The 21,252-nt window shown below is 40.7% G+C and overlaps 1 pseudogene; it reads right to left on the minus strand.

The window, feature by feature from the left end:
• Positions 1–12,769: 12,769 nt before the first annotated feature.
• On the minus strand, positions 12,770–21,103 carry LOC143327363 (prostamide/prostaglandin F synthase-like; annotated as a pseudogene).
• Positions 21,104–21,252: the final 149 nt, after the last annotated feature.

Here is a 21,252-nt window from a genome sequence, read left to right on the forward strand (position 1 = left end):
CTGCCACTGCAGTGATGGTGCTTGAGAGCACAAAACATAAAGCCACTGGATTCATCTGTACTAAACATTAGTATGCAAAGATGAAGTTTTACATAGTTTAACAAAAGTAATCCTAAATTGTGATGAACTTTCTAGCTGTGTGATTCTGTAGATTTTAACTGCACCTCATGATCTGTCGCAGTGGGTGAAAGTTTCCACAGTATACCAACTATGGAAGTGTGGTAACATATTAATAGTTCAATCAGGAGAGACAAGTGAATGAAGTAAAGCTCATCGTTTATTACCACAGATGATATGTGATGATTAAGTCTTAAAAGAATCATCACCCGTCGTATATGGAGGACACTGGTAACCCCTGACGAGCTCTGGTGTCGGGTATGGATCCTCCAGTTGTTCACTGGTGGATGACCTTTGACCCTGTCCAGTCAATGCTGTGAACTTTGTATGAATGTATGAAAAAAAAAGTGTAAAAACAACAGGTTGTTGTTCTGCAGGGGCTTCTGTGCCGGACCACTTCTTTGCCACGAGAGATAAACCCCTTGTTAAACCATGTAACATCTTTACACTTTTGCTTTGGTTGGTGGATTTTTGCCTTTGGACAGAGGCAAGCTAGCTGTTTCCTCCTGTATAAAGTATACAAACATCAATAAGGAGTTACATGTTTGACCTTTTCTTACCTGAGAAAATGCAAAACTAGTTCAGAATCAACAATTCACGGCTTGATGCAGAAAGTTCACTGATTTGGAGGAAAATGCTGTTTCAGTACTAAATTTGCGCCTCATTCTGGCCAGACATGCACTGAATGTTTTGAGAGGGTACCTGAGTTCAGAGGTACTTCATTTTGTTGTCTGATGTGAGCATATCTCCCGCTGGAATGTAACAGCACTGCCAACCAGCTGGCTAAAGCCTGCCCAGAGCTATGCTGGTGCAGAGCAGATTTAGGACAGGATATTGGGTGGATTTTCGGAGACACAGCTTGGACTGCAGGACAGTGGTGGCACAGCTGATTCATCAGGCTGCACCATAAAAGACCACTGCAGATACCTGCTTAAAAAAAAAATAAAAATAAAAAACTGTCTTGCCTGAGGCTTGTGAGGCTGCCTTTAAAGAACCATTTAATATTTTGGGAAATATGCTCTCTCTGAGAATCAGATGTTCAGATAGATATCAGCCTGTGTTTACAGTATAGAGCTAGTGTTGGGATGTTGTTAGCTTAGCTTTGCACAAAGGCTGAAGCAGGGGTAAACAGCAAGTCTAGCCCTGTCCAAAGGTCAAAAATACATCTACCAGAACTTCAAAAGCTTACTGATTAACATGTTATGTCTTGGCCAAATGTCCTACTTGGGAAGCCAGGAGATCTTACACGTGTCACACTTTTCTGGAAAACCTTCAGCCATTGTGGCTAGAGAAAAGGAAAGAGATGCCACAATTTCCATGGTAGATAGTTGTTCTACAAATCTCTGATTTTTCCAGCAACATAACAGCTTCCACTGAGTCTCCCATACAAAAACACTGAAGAAGCCACATCTGCAACACTCAGCAGCAAAACAGTTGAGCAGTGAACACAGTGAGCACAAACATGTTGCAATGACCATCTGCAAGTTACTCTGATTAGTGATTACTGTGCTGACTATTTGGTAGGTGCCAGTCTAGAAGTTACAGTAGCCAATGCATAAGATATAAGAGCAAAAACATGAACTATAAAATATATTATATATTACATATGAATGAATTTTGAAAATAAAATCATTCTGACCTCCATAGCCCATGTAACCATGGATAATGGCTCCAGCAATTTCTACACATACAATCAAATACAAGGCCCACCATGCTGCTGTAGCATTTATCTGATCCCTGATCATCCACTGGATCATCCGTGTGGGTGAGGGAGTGGTGGGAGTTGGAAGAGATTATGAATTAGTTATGAATTAGTGCAGCTTTCAATAAAGCCAATTTAAAGCACAATGTTCTTGGTAAAATATATGATAGCTTACTACCTGGGCAAAAGTTTCATCTTTTGTATTCAGCACATATAGAAAGAGAAGATGATTGTGGTTTAACAAGCAGCCTGCCCTTCAGCTTGGAGGATTTACTGACCATCAACAGCTAGCTTAGCTTCTGTGACTCCACACAGCCCTGCAGAAGTCCTGACCTCAGCTGCACCCTCCAACTCTAAACAAAACTAGGGGATTCCTCAGTACAGACTTACTCCAGCAAGCCAGTCAAAACACAACATGTGGATCAACTTTGCAATCGGCAGAAGTTGCATTCCTCTTCTTTTGGTAGAGGCCAACCACCTGCCTCCACCTCCAGCCTCTGCAGCAAACCAACACACCCCCTACCTCTCTCCACTGAACGTGAGAGTGACCACTCCTGGTAAAACACCAAAAAAGCTGACACCCAAATGTCAAAGTACCAGGATTAGTAATTGCAATGTGATTACTGAATTTCAAATTGTTATCTTTCACTGAAAAATGTGCTGCAAAGTAATGCATTACTGCCCAGCTGTGACGTTCAGCAGATTAAGTGCACATCAAACCTGACGAACTCTTTAACAGTCATTTCTCAGACAGGAAGGTGTTTTTTGGCCTTTTGACTCCACAACAAAGTAACAGCTGTTCACATTTGGTTTGATAAGGCAGGTGGAGAGAGCTTTCTCTTTGAGGCTGCTTGCGTCACAGCCAGATAGTGTTATGCACTCCCATCTCTTCCCATGCAGAGCTAATCTAATGAAGCCCCCATTCACATGTGACTCTCATGGCCAGGAGTGAACTGTTGTTGTCAGCCCAAAAGGGCGAATGTTTGACTGGTAACATTTCAAACACTTTATATTTTTGACAAACTTAACAAATCTGTGATGAAGGAATACTGTTACTTTCTTCTGTGGCACCATCAGGCAGAAACAGTTGACTTACACTATGGACAGCAACATAGTGTAAGTATGTAAAGGCCTCGCCCTTTTTGGTTTCTGTTCCAAATGTTTCCAGCAAGTCCTGTATAAAATGTACAAACATGCCTTCCATGCAAACTCCAAGGTCTGCAGTAAATGACCCATGTCCTGACCAAAATGCAGTGGTTTTCACCCTTATCATTGCGCAATGACAATAAGCACACAATGAGCAAGTCTGTTATTATATAGTCAGTACATCTTGTATCTTGCGGAGGAGCCCTGTGCTCATGTTGTGCATATTTTTATATTCCTGAAAATTTGACAGTGTACATATGTGATGCACACAGGGTTAGAGGTGGGTGGTATGGTGGGGTAGAGGGTGGGGGTGCAATGGGCATCAAACTCAGGGCCCTCCATAATGCTCAGTGCAGCAACTTGCTGTGCAGTCTGATGTCACTCACTGAGGTAAGTGTGATGCGTCAGTATTTCAATGATAGGGTGTTTGACAGGGAAAAAAGAAAAATCTCAAAAAGTAGTTGTGCCAAAAAAAAACTGCCATGTGGTCTGCTGTGTAGTGCACTTAATGGCGACTCGGACATTACAGGGTACATATTACACACTAAAATATGACACTAAAATACTTCATTAATATTGTACAGACAGTGGATTCAGTCGAAGTCTGTACAAAATGTCTCCATAGATCCAGAGGAGTTTTCAGTCTTCCCATGAACAGACGCTGAAGCAGTGATCAACTCAACAGTTAATACACAGACAAACTGCATCATATTTATCATCAGGCACCATATTTAACCAGTAGGAGCACACAGCCCTTCACCAAGGCCAATAGTCCTCTTGCAGATTGCAGATTGTAACAAAAATCCAACCAATTTTCAGAATCTAAGATGTTTGGCTAATAAATCACCAAATACAGCAGCAACAACCACAACCTCATAGTCAGCTACCTTCAATCTCTTCATCACCTCTCTCCTCACTCCCTTCATCCTCCTTCTTTGTCTTCATCTGTTACAATCCGCAACCTGTCTGTTTCCTAGAGTTTCATTTCCCCTTTTCCCTAGTGTTATTTGGCTGTCTCTCTGTTCTCCTGTCTGCCTAAACTGGAACTGGGTGTGTCTTGCACTACCTGGCTCCGCCCTGTCCGCAGTGCACCTGGCACACATCAGCCTGATTAGGGCACAGGATAAAAGGGAGGTTCCCTTTGTTACCAGTTGCCAGATTGTCCTGATTCATTTGTGGCTTCCTTGTTTGTCACTCAGTGTGAGTACCAGCTGCTAAAATTCTCTCTTTGTAAGGTTCATGTCTCAGTTGGATACTGTGTGCTTTTTGTTTCAGTGCCTACCTGCCCTGTCAGCATTTGTGCCTTGCCTCAACCTGTGTTACAGAGTTCCTTTTGTTTGATCGTTTGTCTCCACTCAGTTTGAGTGTGCTTTTTGGTTCTTCATTATTGTTAAAATGAATTGTTTATTTATATCTAATTCATCTCTGGGGCCCGTTGCACAAAACTAGGATAAGGTATTGAGCCGGGATATGTTGGTTATCCTGGCTCAACTTATCCATGATCCGGTTGCACAAAAGCAGGATAGTGGAAAGTGGGATATGTTGTGGGATAAGTTACTGTGGAGATTTATTCTGTGGAGCTAGCCTGCTCCAGACCAGGCTAAGTTCCAGGATCTATTTAATCTCATCCCTTATCTCAGTCAGCCGTCATCACAAACGGAAACCAATAGTTATTCCACTGCCCACTACACATTGTTATCACATTCAACTAGATCCACTGTCATTATTTAAACATTAACACAAAACATAAGCATCATTAATTTCAATTTTAATTAATTTCATTAATGTCAATCGTTGTAGATAAATAATGATTTTAGATGATGTTGCAATCATTAGATAGACAGTTTCCCATAGACTATATATAAAATACACATCCAATATAAATATAAATACACATCAAAGAGTAACATGATGTTCCTTTATTGAATAAGGATAAATCAAAGCATCAGTTCCTTTCAAAACTGAAGTCACACAGTGACTCTACAAGACAGAAAGCATAGAATCAAAGCATATTATACAACACAAGAATAAATACGCATTCAAAGGTCTGTATATAATACACCCCACATGTCTGCACACTGAAATAAATGCAGGACAAATCCGTACACAACAAATGAACAGACAAATGAATGGATGATGGAGCCTCCCTGCAATCAATCTAAATGGGAAAAAAAAAAAAAAAAAACCCAACACAAATTCCTCTCCTAATGCAGGACACATTTAACTGAAATTTAAAGCATGTTAACTAAAATAATTTAACACATGTTGGTCCCTGACCAGCCGACCACTGTCATCATCAGTGAAGATGGCAGGATTGTCCCAGTCCATGTGTGATGGCACTCTGGGGGCCCTCTCCTTCCTCAGGCAGGCCACACTGTGGAGGACAGCAGAGACCACAGTGATGTCACATGCCCTCAAAGGGCTGACCCGTAAGTCATGAAGACAATGAAAGCGTGCCTTCAGGAAGTCAAAGGTCATTTCAGTCCTGGCCCTTGTCCTGGCATGGGCATGATTGTAGGCCTGCTATGCTTCCTGGGGGTATGTGTACGGTGTCAGGAGAAAAGGCTGGCAGGCATACCCCCTGTCCCCCAGCAAGACACCAGAGAATTCACCTGTCAATACAAAATCTCATCATTACAACCTCATAAATAGAGTGACATTCATGACACAGCTATGATGTAAAAAGTGGAAAGTGGTTATTGTGCATTCTTGAGTATTAGTCAGGGCACTTACCATTCTGCAAGATGTTCTTGTATTTAATCTTGACTTGCTGCCATGTCCGTTTTAGCCCAGTCATGTTTAATCTCTCGCTCTCTCTCTCTCTCTCTCTCTATATATATATATATATATAGAGAGAGAGAGAGAGAGACACACACACACACACTTTTATATTATATATATGTATATGAGATAAGATCAACTTTATTTATCCCAAAGGAAAATTATCAAGGAGTCATACAGTCTGATGGAGTTACATTTACACAAATTCACTTACATCTGCAGTCAATTTCACAATTTCAACTGATTCATAATCAGAGTGGAGATGTTAATTAACTATTTGGATTGTAATTGTGATGGTTTCAGCGGAGCAGTGAGTGTGCACTATTTACGCATTCAGGCGGTCTGCAATACTTTGTCATGCTTCCTCTTGTTGTTTTATAACTGTGGCGGTGTTGCCTTTCTTTCTAATTTGGTCCTTCACCTCCTCGTAAGCCTCCATGAGGATTTCTGCCTCCGACGGGGAAAAGTATGCTGCTCTAGTTGCCATGGTGAATCAGTGAATCTGTTATCGATGGTGGGGTCTATTTGAGGAAGCCGCGTGCACATACTTATCCAGGATAGGTTTCACCTGGCTTGATGAATCCATGCCTGCTCATCCTGGCTTGGTCTTTATGCATCCGATTAAGCCTGGACGCTCATGTTTTGGATCAGTTGAACTCAGCTCAGTCACTTATCCTGGATGTCTTAATCCTACTTTTGTGCAACGGGCCCCTGGTCTGCATCTTAAAGTCTGTAGCAGGAAGGGGAAAAGGAAATGACAAAACAGCCTTTTCCACCTGAGCTGGAGAAGAAGGAGGAGGGAGATGATAAATCAGTCACACCTGAGAGCTCAGAAAAGGAGGGAAATCAAACAAAGGAGGCTTGAAGGAGGACTGAAATGAAGTGAGAAAGAAAGAAAAGGAAGTAACTCAAAGTTTGATTCAGTTACCGGATTAATTAAAAGAAAACAGTGAACTGAGTGTTAAGGACGGGCTGGAAATTGAGCTGTATGTTAAACTGGATACTGGAGGAAAAAGCTGATCCCTGGAGCAGGTGGAAAAGAAGCTGATTCTATAATCCTTGACCTGTTTTGATTCAGTGGCGAATATCTCTGTCCGAGTTGGGTGATGCACTACTAGCAGATAGAGTCCCCTTGTCCCTGAAACTCTCTTGGCTTCTAACTCCAGACCTCAAGCTATGCTGTTGTTTTTCCTCTCCCCTCAAACATATATCCCTCTGAACTGAATTATTGTTTTGTAGCTAAGAAGCTCATCTTATTTCTCAAATTTACAGTATTTGTTTTAAAATATTGGCAGTTTTTTTTTTTTTTTGAGTATTCTTCTGTCTGGTGCCCAACATTATTTCTTATTTGAGGAGCTTCTATGCTACAAGTCCTAAACGAAAAACTTATTTAAAGGGTTTTCCAAACCTTAACATCATCTTCATGTAGTGATGGGTTGCAGTAGCAGACCTCTTCTCCCTCACACTTACTGTAGTCAGTGTGGCTGAGCCTTTCAGGATGGCAGCTGCAGCCCTTCAGTGAGCTCCAGCTGCAGCCGGTGATGTCAAGCAAACCTGCGATGTAGAGGTCGCAGTTGCTGTGATAATTAGAAACAGTCTTTGACACAAACTGACCTGCATATTTGTGGAAGTGTAAAACTTCAACATAGTTGGTTACAAGGTTATGATCATTGAGGCTTCATCAGCTCATAGCTGCCGTGCTTATGGCAGAGCTTCAGGGTCAGTCCTAAGCCCCGTTTACACGTACACGGATATTTTGAAAAACAGAGACGTTTCCCTTCGTTTGTACCCTTTGTTTACATGCAAACGGAGAATTGCCTCTGAAAACGATGCATTCTAAAAACTGGAGGTGGAGAGTGGAGATTTTGGAAAACTTCAGTTGCACGTTTGCATGTAAACTGAGAAAAACTGAGTTTTAGGTAGCCAACGTCACATTATGCGCCAGAACTTGCACCTGCGCCAAAAGTGCGACCTATGTTTACGTTTTCATTTGGCTATGGTGATCATGGATGCATTCAGAGTAGCAGTCGTATTTATGTTGGTGCAAACTCTTTTAGTATGTTTGCATTTGCAAATACAGCTGCTCTATTATATGGAGGAGCAGAGATGAATGAGTGCTCGGAGGTCAGCAATTTTGCAACAACTTCTCTCCCCTCCAACATGAAGAGCCAGTCCACGTCACCGCCAGCGTCGATGGCATACATACACGGGTTAGTGTAAACGAAAAGTGTTCTGAAAACGGACACATGTGCACGATGTTATTTTTGAAAACGGAGAGGGTGAAATGTCCATTTATGAAATGGCCAGCTCAGTGTGGTCTGGCTGTCTGTGCCACTGGTGTGTTGCTGGATGCTTTGTATAACGGTGAGTACACAGTGTCATAAATGTGCACCTAGAAACAAGCTTAGACACAAAGTGCAGTGAGGTGACACTTGTGTCTTCAAAGACTGTGATAAAGCAGAAATCGCTCAGATAGTTATCTCTTGGCTTTGATCCGCTGGCCACTCTGCAAGTGCTTCTGATCCAATATAGCTGAATTTCTATTGAAAATGTCCTACAAATTACACTTTCCACATCTCATGTTTCCTTTCATTGTCTCCTACAGATATTGAGAAACTCTTCGATTGCTGTCTTACTTGATACAGAACTGACTTTTGTGGAATTTTGCAGATCTTGCCACAGCAGCTTTGGTGATACTGAGTATCGATGGCATGAAAATCTTCTCCTACATTGACTAAAGTTAAAGACACCTCATCATGCCTGTCATCACGTATACCTGCTTCAATGTTCTGGTCCCTTGACCCCCATCAACCATCCTACACTGAACCAACTTTCAGGGTGCTTTAGATCCTCCATACGCTCTTCTCCACGTATTAGACGGTCCTGTTTACAACCCTGGTTCCAAAAAAGTTGGAACATGTTGTAAGACATAAATAAGACAGAATGTCAGAATTCGTTAATCCTTTTTGATATGCACTCAATTGAAAATGGTACAAAGGTATATTTATCAGTTTCATTGTTTTTTTCTAAATATCTGCTTATTCTGAATTTGATGCAGCAACACATTTCAAACAAATTGGGACAGGAGCAACAAAAGACTGGGAAGGTTGTGGAATGCTCATAAAGGTCAAGAGGCAACAAGCAAATCAAAAGTAGAAAGGTCTGATCCGCAGCCTGACTGTGCAGGAGCTACAATCTGCCATGTCTGTGGATATGGCAGAGCTGAGTCCTTGTAAGAGTCCTGATTAGAGGATAGGATGCAGCTGGAGAGGCTCTGCTCTGGCACACCTGTTTCCACTCAGGCAATCACAAACACAGAGAAAAAGAGAAAGAGAGAGAAGAGATTATATTTTGTTTAACACAACTTCCCAACATTTTTGGAATCGGAGTTCCTTGATGTGAAGCTATAAATGCAATAACTGTTAACTTCACAGTCAGCATTATTGTTTGTTCTCGTGAAGTGTAAAGTTCAAACATTTTCGCTTCTGGAGTTTGATGCAGTTTTGGGTATGATTGTCTGAAAATTACGTTTCCATAGCCACACCTTAGTTTGAGAAAAAAGAAAAAAAAAGTACTGTTAAAATTGTGGCAATGTTAAAGTTGTAACGGTTGTCCCATGATGTCCCATGAGCCCCAAGTGCTCCATAACCGCTGCTTTCTGTTTGAAGTGTGAGGAACTGCATGTGTTGGTGACCCCAGAGGATTAATGGTACCTGTGAATGTGGATTTTGGATCAAGATACAGACGCAGATACAGAAAAACTTTATTGTCCCCTACAAAAGTAGTGGAAATTCGTCTTTGACGTGCTCACACGTGTGCATAAAATAACACAAGTAAAAACACAGTTCAACATAAAAACAGCAACACAATAAATAAATACAGTGCAGTACATGCAATACAGAATTAAAAAAAGGATTTTATAGTGCGTTGTTGATGGCGGATGGGATGAATGATTTTTTCCCTAAGTTTGTCCTTGCTATAGGGATCCTGTAGCGACGGCCTAAAGGAAGGGGCTGGAATGAGTTGTGGAGTGGATGTGAAGGGTCATGTATGATGTAGGTGGCTTTACGTCTGACTGTCTGTGTGTGGAGGTCTGAGAGGGAGGACTGTGGGGTGCCTGTTATCTTACTTGCGTGTTTGATGACGGGTGACAGTGTGGATTTGTCTTTAACAGACAGAAAGGTGTATCCGGATGAGATGTTGTAAGTGAGGACTGACTCGACGAGTGATCTGTAAACAACTTTTAAAATGTCTTTGCTCACATTAAAACTCCTCAGTTTCCTCAGCAAAATGAGATGTTGTTGTGCCTTTTTGTCAGTGTGTTTGGTGTGGACAGAGAAGGACAGTGTCCTGTCCACCTCAATGCCCAGATACCTGAACGCCTCCACCTGCTCCACCTCCTGCAGTGGCTGCAGTAGTGGGTGGGTGGAGTCATCAGGTTTCACTCCCCTGCAGCACAGGTCCTTGGTCTTACAGATGCTGAGCTCTAAAGAGCTGTCCTCAGTGGGAGTGATGAGTGAGTCTACCTGTTGGTGATATGCCGTTAGGCTGTTACAGTCCGTCAGGTGAGCCACCAAGGCCATGTCATCCGCGTCTTTGAAAAGTGTCATGTTGTCCATGTTGCAGGTTATCTTATTTGTGTAGATGGAGAAAAGAATGGGTGATAGGACACACCCTTGTGGCACCCCAGTGTTTATGGTAATGTTGGTGGATCTTTTGCCATTGACTGTTACATGCTGTGATCTGTCCTGTAAAAAGTCTCTGATCCACTTAACCAGTGCCGGGTTGACCTGCAGTTCAGTGAGGCAGTCTGATAAGATGTTCGTATTGACTGTGTTAAAAGCCGAGGAGAAGTCCATAAATAAAAGTCACTGTATTTCTGCAGCTGGCTGTGTCACTATTGAACTTGACGACTATATACTGGATTTTAAGATGTGTGGCATTTATTCTGACAGGGCCAAATGCAATGTTGACAAAAAGTGAAAAATAATTTGCAATCTGTCTGGGTTCTTCTTTGGCCTATGCTACACCCTTCCACCACGTTTCATGAAAATCAGGCCAGGAGTTTCCTGCTGACAGAAAAACAATCCAAGAAATTGGACCAAAAACTCAGCCCTCTCTGCAGAGGTATATACAGATACACCCAACACTGCATGCACACTGTGACACCCCTCCCACTGTCCAACAGGCTGTCATGGCCAACCTCAGCAGGGAATTGGCTGACATGAGAAGGCCGTCAGCTAATCAAGCTTACCTGGGCCTCACAGGTCATAAAAGCAGAACTGCCATCCAACCTGCATGGATGTCAGCTGAGTCCGCTGGAGTAAATCTCTTGCATGGATCTCACATTCCCTGAGCCAGTTTGTGACAAAAAAAAGCAAAAAAAACAGGCTGATCTTATTTCACACATTGTTCCTGACCGTGTGGCTGCAGTGCACTCAGTCCCTCTGTCATGTCTGTAGTGCTGGACTGAGAGTCCTTATCTGCAGTGTTCATGCTTGACTCAGCTAGTGGGAAAAAACTGGCCTTCAACCACCAACCACCTGTTCAGCTTTGTTGCCTTCTCATTAAACCTGCACCAGCGTAAACACTTGCCAGTGTGTGTCTGGCTGTGTGTATCATCAGGTGCTTGTGGATACATTATTATGTTGTGGTTCAAGTATGAAACATATGGTAAATTTGAAGGATGAACATATTCCCCAGTGTGTTCCTTTGGGTTTATACTTCAGTATCCTGAATGACTGCCTCAGAATGACTGAATATCTGGACTCCATTTCCAGCGACAGTACACTGAGGTTATTTTGTTTAGTATCTCTGTGAGTGGGGTTGGGGCTCTCAACTGACATCAGCTGTTCTCATCGGCTGATCACATCTCTCCAATAGCAGAGCGACAGACAGTAATCTTGCTGCTGTCTTTTTAAATATGATCCTCTCTCACCACCTCTCTCTTTTGATGACGTGGTCGGGGACAGGGGCGGGGCTTGCAGACAGGCAAGTCAGGCAGTTGCTTGGAGCCCCCAGCCACTAGGGGGGCCCTGGCCACTTATTTACAACAATGATTATTGGTAGGCCTGGGCTTTCAGGGACCTCTGTCGGTCCCTGGACCTCACCTTGAGAACCACTAATCTATTTTTTCAGTATTCATCTCAAATGTCCCAGAAATTGTGAATTTATGTGTGCAAAAATAAAATCTTTGCAGCGTGCACAGTTGGGGTGGGGGCCTCAGGGATTTCTTGCTTGGAGAAGAGTGGGCAGTGAAAACACAATAGAGCTCAGGATCTAGAGTTTGAGAGTATGTCCGTTGGTTGTATTGCTGCAGGTGTCTGGTCACTTGGGATGCAAAGATAGTGTGGTATGTATAAAATCTGTTACTGCCAAACCACAAGGCCAGATCAAGTAGTCATCCAGCTCTGTGGTGGGGGAAAGCTGGACAAATTATATCACTTTACAAGGAAAGGCAAATTCAACTGTGAGTTCTTCGGAGCAGAGTTGTCTTTTTTCAAGTCAAACGAGCCGAGGGGAGTTTGCAATTCCCTTGGGATATGTGGATTACATGTAGATGGATGAATCAATTGAGCAAGGTCAGCATAGTTACTGGCAAGGATCTGACGTCTGAGCATGGGTGACACGGGGGAAGGTTGGATTGATGTGGGCACACTGGAGGCAAAGCAGTGGCTTAAGTGAAGCTCTTAGGCACAGGAAGGCACTGGGACCATCTTCTAGTAGAGCTGTGGGTAGAAGGGCTGCATTTAAGGTTAGATGTGTAACATTGGATACATGAGTGGTAGGGTTAGGGGAAGGGAGGGACGAAGAAACAGGAAGAAACAGATGGTATTGGTTGGTGACACCAGCTGAGCATTGTCACTGTGCTGATGCTGGGAACCTGAAAGTGCTCCAGATGCTTGGGAACGGAGAGTGATGATGATGTTTTGCTGGGACTCCTTGAGATGTTTGGGTGATTTGCTGTCTGAGAGCAACAAACAGCTACTGTCCATGCAGATATGTTGATAAGCTGGGGGACGGCTAGAACATTGCCAGGGTGGGTGTGCATAGCAGTGGCTTCACCTGTCTCTCGAGTGACTGGACCTGGACTGTGTTGGAGAGTGGCATCTGGGAGGGACAGTTACAAACCATCCCTCTGTCTGTCCGGGCTTTCTGGCAGGAAAAGAAGAAATAAGTCTGGGGAGAATGACTGCAGTGGTGAGAAGGTTTTATTTTGGAGCATCCAAACAGGAGTCAGGGTGGTGGAAAGTGGAAACTTAGGAAAAAGGAAAAGGAGTGGGGCACCTGGTACATGTTGAGGGTTGAGGGGAGCGGAAAGGAGGCTTGGTGACAACACTGTGTATAGGATGAACACTCTGCTGCACCATTTGTGGATTCACTGCAGAGGATGCCATGGATACCAGGAAATGGGAAAGAAAGCTATGTATGCATTTAAATATAAATGTTTGGCATAATAAAAAGAAGATGCACCTTGATTGTCTCCTACAGCTTTTACCTGCCACAGAATGTAAGCTGCATGCTTGTCCAGCATGACGCATGCGTCATCTCTCCAAGAAGCAAGTACTTGATCCATTGTTGCCATCTCTACCGGGTTTTGCAGGTACCTTAAAGTAAATATCAGAATGCGTAACAAAGATAGAACAGATCTACTAGTGTGAGAGGGCATTAAAAGTGACAACACATTGTGCCCATCACCAGTGATTGCTATTGTGTGTTCTGATGATATTGCTGATGATATTTAAGAAGAAACTATAATGTATGAATGTTAGCATTTGTCTGCTTTACTGTAGCAATTACACTCTGTTTCTGATGACTGTATATAGTTACATAACTAGTTCATTTAAAATAACTAATTTGAACAGTGAATCATTTTGAATTTGTAGTGTCTGAATGTTTGACCTTAGTGAGTCGTCTGTGGCCTGTGACCGGAGAACTATGTTAGTATGTATGACTTCAGTTAACCCCAACAATGAACAACTGTATAGCAATGAATTATTATTAATTGTCTTCTGCAGTGGCGTACGGTAGTTATGAAAGGCCCCAGTGCTCATCAGTTACTAGTTATGAAGCACACGTATCGTCTCATCACATGATCAAATAGACTTGACATTGGACAACATCAACATACATATCATCCAGCAGTCATCACTGAATATCTGTATGTGACAAAAATACCAAAGAAAATAAGAAATTCTTTATTTAATTTAATAGTTTTTTTTTTAAAAAATACTTTTTCAGATGTGTTTATGCACAGAGTTTTGGTAGTTTGTGTAGAATAAGCAAATTATTTTGTCATCGATTGTTACTGTTTTACCCAAAAAAGAAAAGAAAGACAGAAAAGCATTCTGGAGATGGGTTCTGCATTTTCAAGGGCATATATAGAATATGGCACCACTTTAAATGCAATGTGAGTCCTTTTTTGAAGACAGGCATATTTCAGGGGTGTCAATCTGAATCACTCACAAGAGCCCATTTTATGTGTTACAGTGGATAGTGATAAGTGTGTGTTTACACCTTTAAGATAGATAGATAGATAATTCATTCCTAAGGGATGAATTAAGTAAAGATTAGTGAGGACATTAACACAGAGATTAATGATAATAACAAGGAAAAAGTGTATCATCTTCATAAACATCTTTTATACAGCACTTTGTCACTTGGTGTCTTGACCTTTCATTTGTTCCTTTGTCTGGCCAATATCTCCGTAAAATAAAATGGAATTGAAAGTTAAATGTTCATGTAAGAAAACGTCCTGCTGTCAGACACAAGCACATGAAAACATCACAGAGCCATACTGTGACAGAAATAAAGGGGGAATGGTTTGATAGAAGTTAAAGGCCAAGAAGCATTTTGCTGAAGTAAAACAGTCCATGACTTAAGAGGAAGGTGGTCAAGGTGACATTATAGAGAAACATGCCATTACAGGTGAAGTTACACTATCAGGGGAATCTGTGTGGTTTGATGGAAGATGTCATGGTCATCACATGGACTGTGATGCACAAAAAGACATTTCCCAATATGTTGATGGGTAGCACACTGATACAGTCAACTGAACTTTTAATTTCGGCTTTAATTCAATAACATTTTTAACTCATTTAAACTTGCAGAATGAGAATCATGCAGAATGAGGAATCATAATTCTTAGGTCAAACTAGTAATTTCCCCTTGTGGAGTAAGGCCAACTGCCTGTACATGACTCGTTATTAAATGTTAAATTGTCATTAAATCACAAAATACATTGTTTGTAACAGCCCTTTAGAACCAACAGCAATTTGTAACAGTTTCAGAAAGCACAGACAATTGATGTCAAATGACACGTCAGATCAGAAAATACCTGTGCTGGTGACACTATGTGTAATTCTGAATGCCATATTTTATTATTATTATGCCATATTTTGTTATTTAATTTGGAGGACTTGTACCAAAACCAGGTATTAAGATTGTTAAGACACTAAATCATAGAGAACACATCTTTAAGTGGCAAAAACAGACTGCAGTGATGCACAGTGATAACAGAGTGTGGAAAAGGAGCAAACTCTCTGCTCATGCAGGAGCTGCTGCCTGATGGCATCTGAAGTTTGAACGTCAACGAGCATTATGTGATTTATCTTGACATGCTTTCAGACAAGAGACATGATGAAACACTAACATGTGGGACAAGGACTTTGTGATTAGTTCATGTCTAACATGTCCAGACTGTGTGGCTCTGAGTGACGTCCTGCTCCAATCTGTCCATTATCACATTTCTAGCTCAGGATGAGTGGCAGGCAGGAAAGCATCATTCTGTCGAGATATGACACTGACATAATCACATTATTTAGATTTTTCCCCCTTCTACCTCCATATGGGTTACTTTCACAGCTTGTTTGTAAAACTGATATCTTCAGATTTTCTGACATTCTATATGATCTCATCCAACAGAGTTTTTTTTTGAATAAAGTAAGCAAATAAAAACAAAGTTCTGACAATAACCATTCATAAAATGCTCACTTTCATAACACCTTACAATAACTCATAACGTCTGCACTGATACAGCCTATTTAACACATATTATGTTCTAGTTTTCCACTTGAATGAAATACAGAGACACAACAGTGTTTGACATTAACTGTTTCTACCCACAGCAGTGGAGCAACGGCCTCTGCTGTGGTACGGCAGCACCACTTGGACAAACCACATGCAGAACTGCAGTACACTGTAGTACTTGCACCTGTATGGCAATTTACTGAGTTATGATCGCTTTTGCTAATGATTATTTTGGATGTTGGTGCATGGTTGCCTGGCATAGTAAAGTAATTATTGAACAAAATTAAGTAATATTCTAATTCTATAAATAATAGTTTATTATAAATAATAAATAATAGTCCCTGTCATGTCTGTAGGGCAGGGCAAATGGGGCAGGAGGGGGTTAAGGTGAATGATCAGGCACCAGCTCCTCATAAAGAAAGGCTCTCCTATAAAAACTGAAGTCCAGTGTGACAGAGATGTATGTCTTTCTAGTTAATGATATTATTGCTGTCGCTAATGGAAGTAAAATTAGCTTGCTCGTATGTTTGGAGGTGTAACACAATATGTAAGCATAATTAATAAGACAATAAGCCCATCATACTTCAAACACACAAACTCACACAAGCAGGTTCTTTACAAATGAAATATTTATTAAACTACAAACACACACAACATACAAAGTAGTGAATAAATGCAACCATGAATAAAAGCAGTGAATATAGCTATAAATAATGAATTAAAGCATGAGTGAATCCATGAATACAGCGACAGACAACTGATGGCTGAATTAGGACATTGTAGACCATCTAAAGCAGTGAATGAGAGCCATTAATGAATGAAATCATCTTAATGCACGGTTCAGCAGCTGAGAGGTTGCTGGGGAGCGCAGGTGAAATATTTTAAGCAATTCCACATTATTACCAGATTGATGAGAGATCTGACTTTCTCAATAGTTCAGAGCGTCAGCCCACAGCAGTGTCTATCACTGTTTGGTACAGTTTGGAAGATTTTCCTCCTTGTGTAAAAAACAAAATATTACCAACTTTATAGATATAACAATGATAGAAGCAGGCATAAAATGTACAAGGACAGGCAGAGGAAAGATGAGGATGTACAAAATGTGACATGATACACACAAAAACAACAAACAAGATTGAAATTATAGTCATAATAATGATAACATTAATAACATCATGCAGTTGCTATGATTTCAATTAGTGTTTTGGGAAAATCTGTTGAAAATGTATGTGAAGAAGAAGAATAGTCTTAAAACAGATTAATAAATGGCTGGAGCCCTCAGGACACTTGCAGCTGTACTATCATACTGAAGGTCTGTCAGTGTCCTTGAGTTTGAGAAATAAGTAGTATCAAACAGGAAATTGATATCAGGCTTGTCATTATATAACCTGCTGTAGATTAAAGATGATATGGTTGATGTGACCTACTCCAGTTTGTAAGGCTTATCAGAAAGGACATAATGGGTTTGTATGACTGAAACTTATGGAGTAAAATGACAGACTCCCTGTTCCGACTGTACAGATTTAGATATGATGGAGTCCAAAGTCCACAGTTACAGTCCAGATATGAGAGAGAACTATGCCAACTTTGAAAAATATTAGCGATGTTTGCTGTGAATCTGTGTGGTTTTAATTTATTGATGAACAGTCTTCCAGTGTGGATCTCCTTCTCTGTGTGCATCAGGAATTACATAAAATGTTCACCAGAAAATATGTTTGCATCTATCAATCAGTTTGATACTTCAATTAAGCGCAATTTCTTTGAAAGGCATGCCATATAAAGATAGCACTACATCAGCTGAAATAATAAAGGTTCTGAAACTGAGCTCCTTTACAACTCAAGGCACAAAGGTAATAATGTTAGCTACCTGCTATCTGACAAACCACCTGTACCATAGCCTGAAGGTGGCTGCTATCTACCTGCTCTAATCTCATCATGAAGGTGAATGAGCAGGCTGAAGTTTAAAGAGGAGGAAATGCTTAGAAATATGACACAATTAATATAACAAGTTCAGCTAACCAGACTCAGACTTAAACTTTGAAGCTCATGCTGGTGCAGGATCTTGTTCCCTGCTGGTTACTCAGATATCAAGAAGATTAGTTCCTGCATTTCATTTCTTACTGCAGGCAGTAAATAGTGCTCTATGCAGTAAATAGGGAGAGATTTCAGACAAAGAATATCTAAACTTTACTGAACAGCATCCACTGTGGCCACAAGTGGGACTTTCATGATAAGAGCATACTAAATTTCCCAAGATTCTCTTGACTCAGCTGCTTAAAAAAAAAAAAACATAAAAAAAACATGTCACCTGCTACTTTATTGATAAAACCATTTACATATTTATCAGTGATGAACTCACAGCATCAATTGTGTTGTTTCTTTTTATCTGTCTGTTGCTATTTATATGCGATAAGAAGCCACAGAGACCGAATAATGTCTCACTTTAGTTTCTCTTCCTCTCTTTGTCATTCTCACATTTATCCACTGCCACTCTCTCTTTCTGTCTCTTGCTCTTTCTCAAAACTAAATATAAAAGACTGCATTCATATTACAAATATTCAAGTTTACTCTAAATGAACAATGGAGCAATGATACTGACATCATGTGACAGCGGTGTCAGTAATGGTTCAGTTCCTCACCTGCAGTCTGTCTTTAGGCAAATGATTCATCACTGAATGTTCAGTTCACGAACATGATCTGTCAGTAATAGCTTAATCCACTAGGGGGCGCCAGTGTGCACCATTGTCCACTCAGAGCTTTCTGTACATACTTAAAATTACTTTGTAAGGTATCAAAGGGCTTTTATCAAATGATATTAAAGGCTGTAAAAAGCAGCAGGACAAGGGGCAGCAATATGCTTAAGAGCTTCAGAAATAATCCTAATGTTGGATTACATGGCTTTGCACCCAATTTTCTAAAATCACTCTTATTGACAGTCAGATGACCACAATTGGCATTAAGCTTGCAGTGATTTTAGGGGGAAAAAAACATAAAGAGTTAGGTACCATGAGAGTACAATATCAATTAACATCACAGTGGAGGTAAAATCTGATGTAGAGCCCTTCAAGACCAAACAAAAAAGCCTAATCATTCTCAAGGCCTGTAATGCATCACTTAAAGGCCCTGAAAACATATTTTCTTAAGAAGCTTTTTACTGTGCTGATGCACTCCTACCTCACCCATTGTTTTCTGAAAGAGTTAGGACAGTTTTGGTTATGGCAAATTCAAGATTTCTGTGTGTCTCATTTCTCTGTGCTTGTCTCACTAGTTTGAAGTCAGCTCGGTTGGAAAAGCGTAATGTCATGCAGGCCCGTGCACCCCTGAGCAATATTTGAATCAAAATCTGATGACAGTCGTTGTGTTAATGATGAATCAAACCTGATCAAACCACACTGAATGGTTGCAAATTTCCACACATGAAAAAACTTGATGTTCACCAGCAGATGCAGCAGCTGTCCACATTAAAACTATATGTAAAACTATACTCATGGGCAACAGAACAACTCAATAGTTCACTGTATTATCATCATACATTTCTTGTCTTTGTTCACAATTCTAATTTTTAAATAGTGACATTAATCATCAATCATTTTGTCATGTCTCATCTAAAGCATGAATAAAAACATAATCATATCACATAAAGGCACTGCCAGTGTAACATACACTATCTTTTCCTCATTATAACAACGTCTGGAAGTGTCTTATAATAACATCACACCAACGTATCACATTATTTTGAGAAAAGTGTCTTGTTTAAATGAGATAAGTCAGTATGTTGTAAACATTTCTTGTTTTAAGATGCATCAGTTCTGGGTAATAACAAGTATGTTTTTGATATGACACAAATTGTTTGGATCATTCAGTCATTAACTGCGTACCTGTATTGGACACTATCTTAAAAGCCTCCTGCCCTAAAAATGACAGCCTGGACAAATAATGAGGTGTGCCAGTGGCTTGAACAAGAGGGTTTGGCTGCCTGTGTTGGTGAGGTGGTATAATGCATTATTGATATCCACGTTGTCCTTTTTCTTGGTTAAAACATAGATTTTTAAAATGATGGATGACCACAGTATATCTTCTATGGGATTCAATCTTTTTTTTGCTTTTTTGTTTTTGTTTTTTGCAGTGCTTACAGGATGTTGTACCCATTTAACCCAGTTTACAAAGTGGAATGGAAAGGAATGAAAAAGGCATCATCCTCCCTGTTACAAGTCAGTGTACCATCAAAATGATTTTGAACCAGTTATTAAAGCAACACATAATGTTGCTTTAATGGAAACATGCACTGCTGTGATGTGGTCAGTCGTGTCAAAAGCTGCCTAAAAATTGAATTCTTTAACTTTATACAGAGAAACATACTTTTGCCTTTATATTTGGCACAATAATGTCATTCATTATATAGTTAATTTCGATATTTGTGTAAAAATGCAAAAACATGTTTCTTTAATCTGCATAATCTCCATGTGCATACATGAAATACAGACTGAACGTGCATGACTGAGAGTGTTTGACACAGTAATTGAAAATATTAGCAGTTAATTTATGTTGACAACAACATTTTAATAGGATCCATTTTAACTCTTGTTCAGATACCACTTGAAGCGGAATCAACATTTCATTGTACATTGGCCTCTCTCCTGCTTGAACATTACTACCTAGAGCTTTGGATAGGTCTTCCAGGGTGAATCGTGGAAAAAAATACAGATGGATTTTTCTCCACCTTTGAAGACAATGAGCATTTCTCCTCTCAGGAGTAAATCTGCCAAGAAGTTTCTTTGGATGCCTGCAACACTGGCCCTAGCAAATCCATGTTACTTTTCTTGACTGATGCAACCAGACTTTCTTTTGAAGCCCAAATCTGTGCAGCTCTTCTTTTCTTCAGCAATATAAAGGATCCTTTAAAAAGACTCCCTCTCAGCAGCCCTGTTTCCCAATACCCAGCTACACTACTGGCCTTCAGCTCTGTTTGCTGACCTCTGTTGTGATCTAGCAACACAGCTGACAGCCAAACCAGCTCAGGAAGCACTGACTGTTCCTGCCACACAGACTGCAGCTCGACTCTGTGTCCAGGTTCTCAACATGTTCTGTCCAACTTGAGCAAGGTCAATAGGAAGAAAAAGAAAACAGCCCCTGTGCAAATGGAGAATTTGTGTTCTGCTAGCCTGTCCTGCAAATGTCTTTTGTTCTTCCCACATAGAAAACATTTGCAACTGGGATATTCTATCCCAGGGCTCCCCAAAATCCAGATCCAGAGCAAACAGCTACGACGGTGAACACCCTCTGACATTTACATTTTTGCAGTGCTTACAATGGTTTACACTTGTTCATCCTGTAGAGAAAGGCATCTCCTAAAACTAATTAATGGCAGTTTAGGGAAGATGAGACAGCATAGCATCACTCTCAATAATAACCTAATTCCTTTTTTAGAATCTATTTAATGTTTTCTGCCTCTGTACTGTTGTGACAAATACTCTATA

This window comes from Chaetodon auriga, chromosome 10 (assembly GCF_051107435.1).
Source record: "Chaetodon auriga isolate fChaAug3 chromosome 10, fChaAug3.hap1, whole genome shotgun sequence".
NCBI classification, from domain to species: domain Eukaryota; kingdom Metazoa; phylum Chordata; class Actinopteri; order Chaetodontiformes; family Chaetodontidae; genus Chaetodon; species Chaetodon auriga.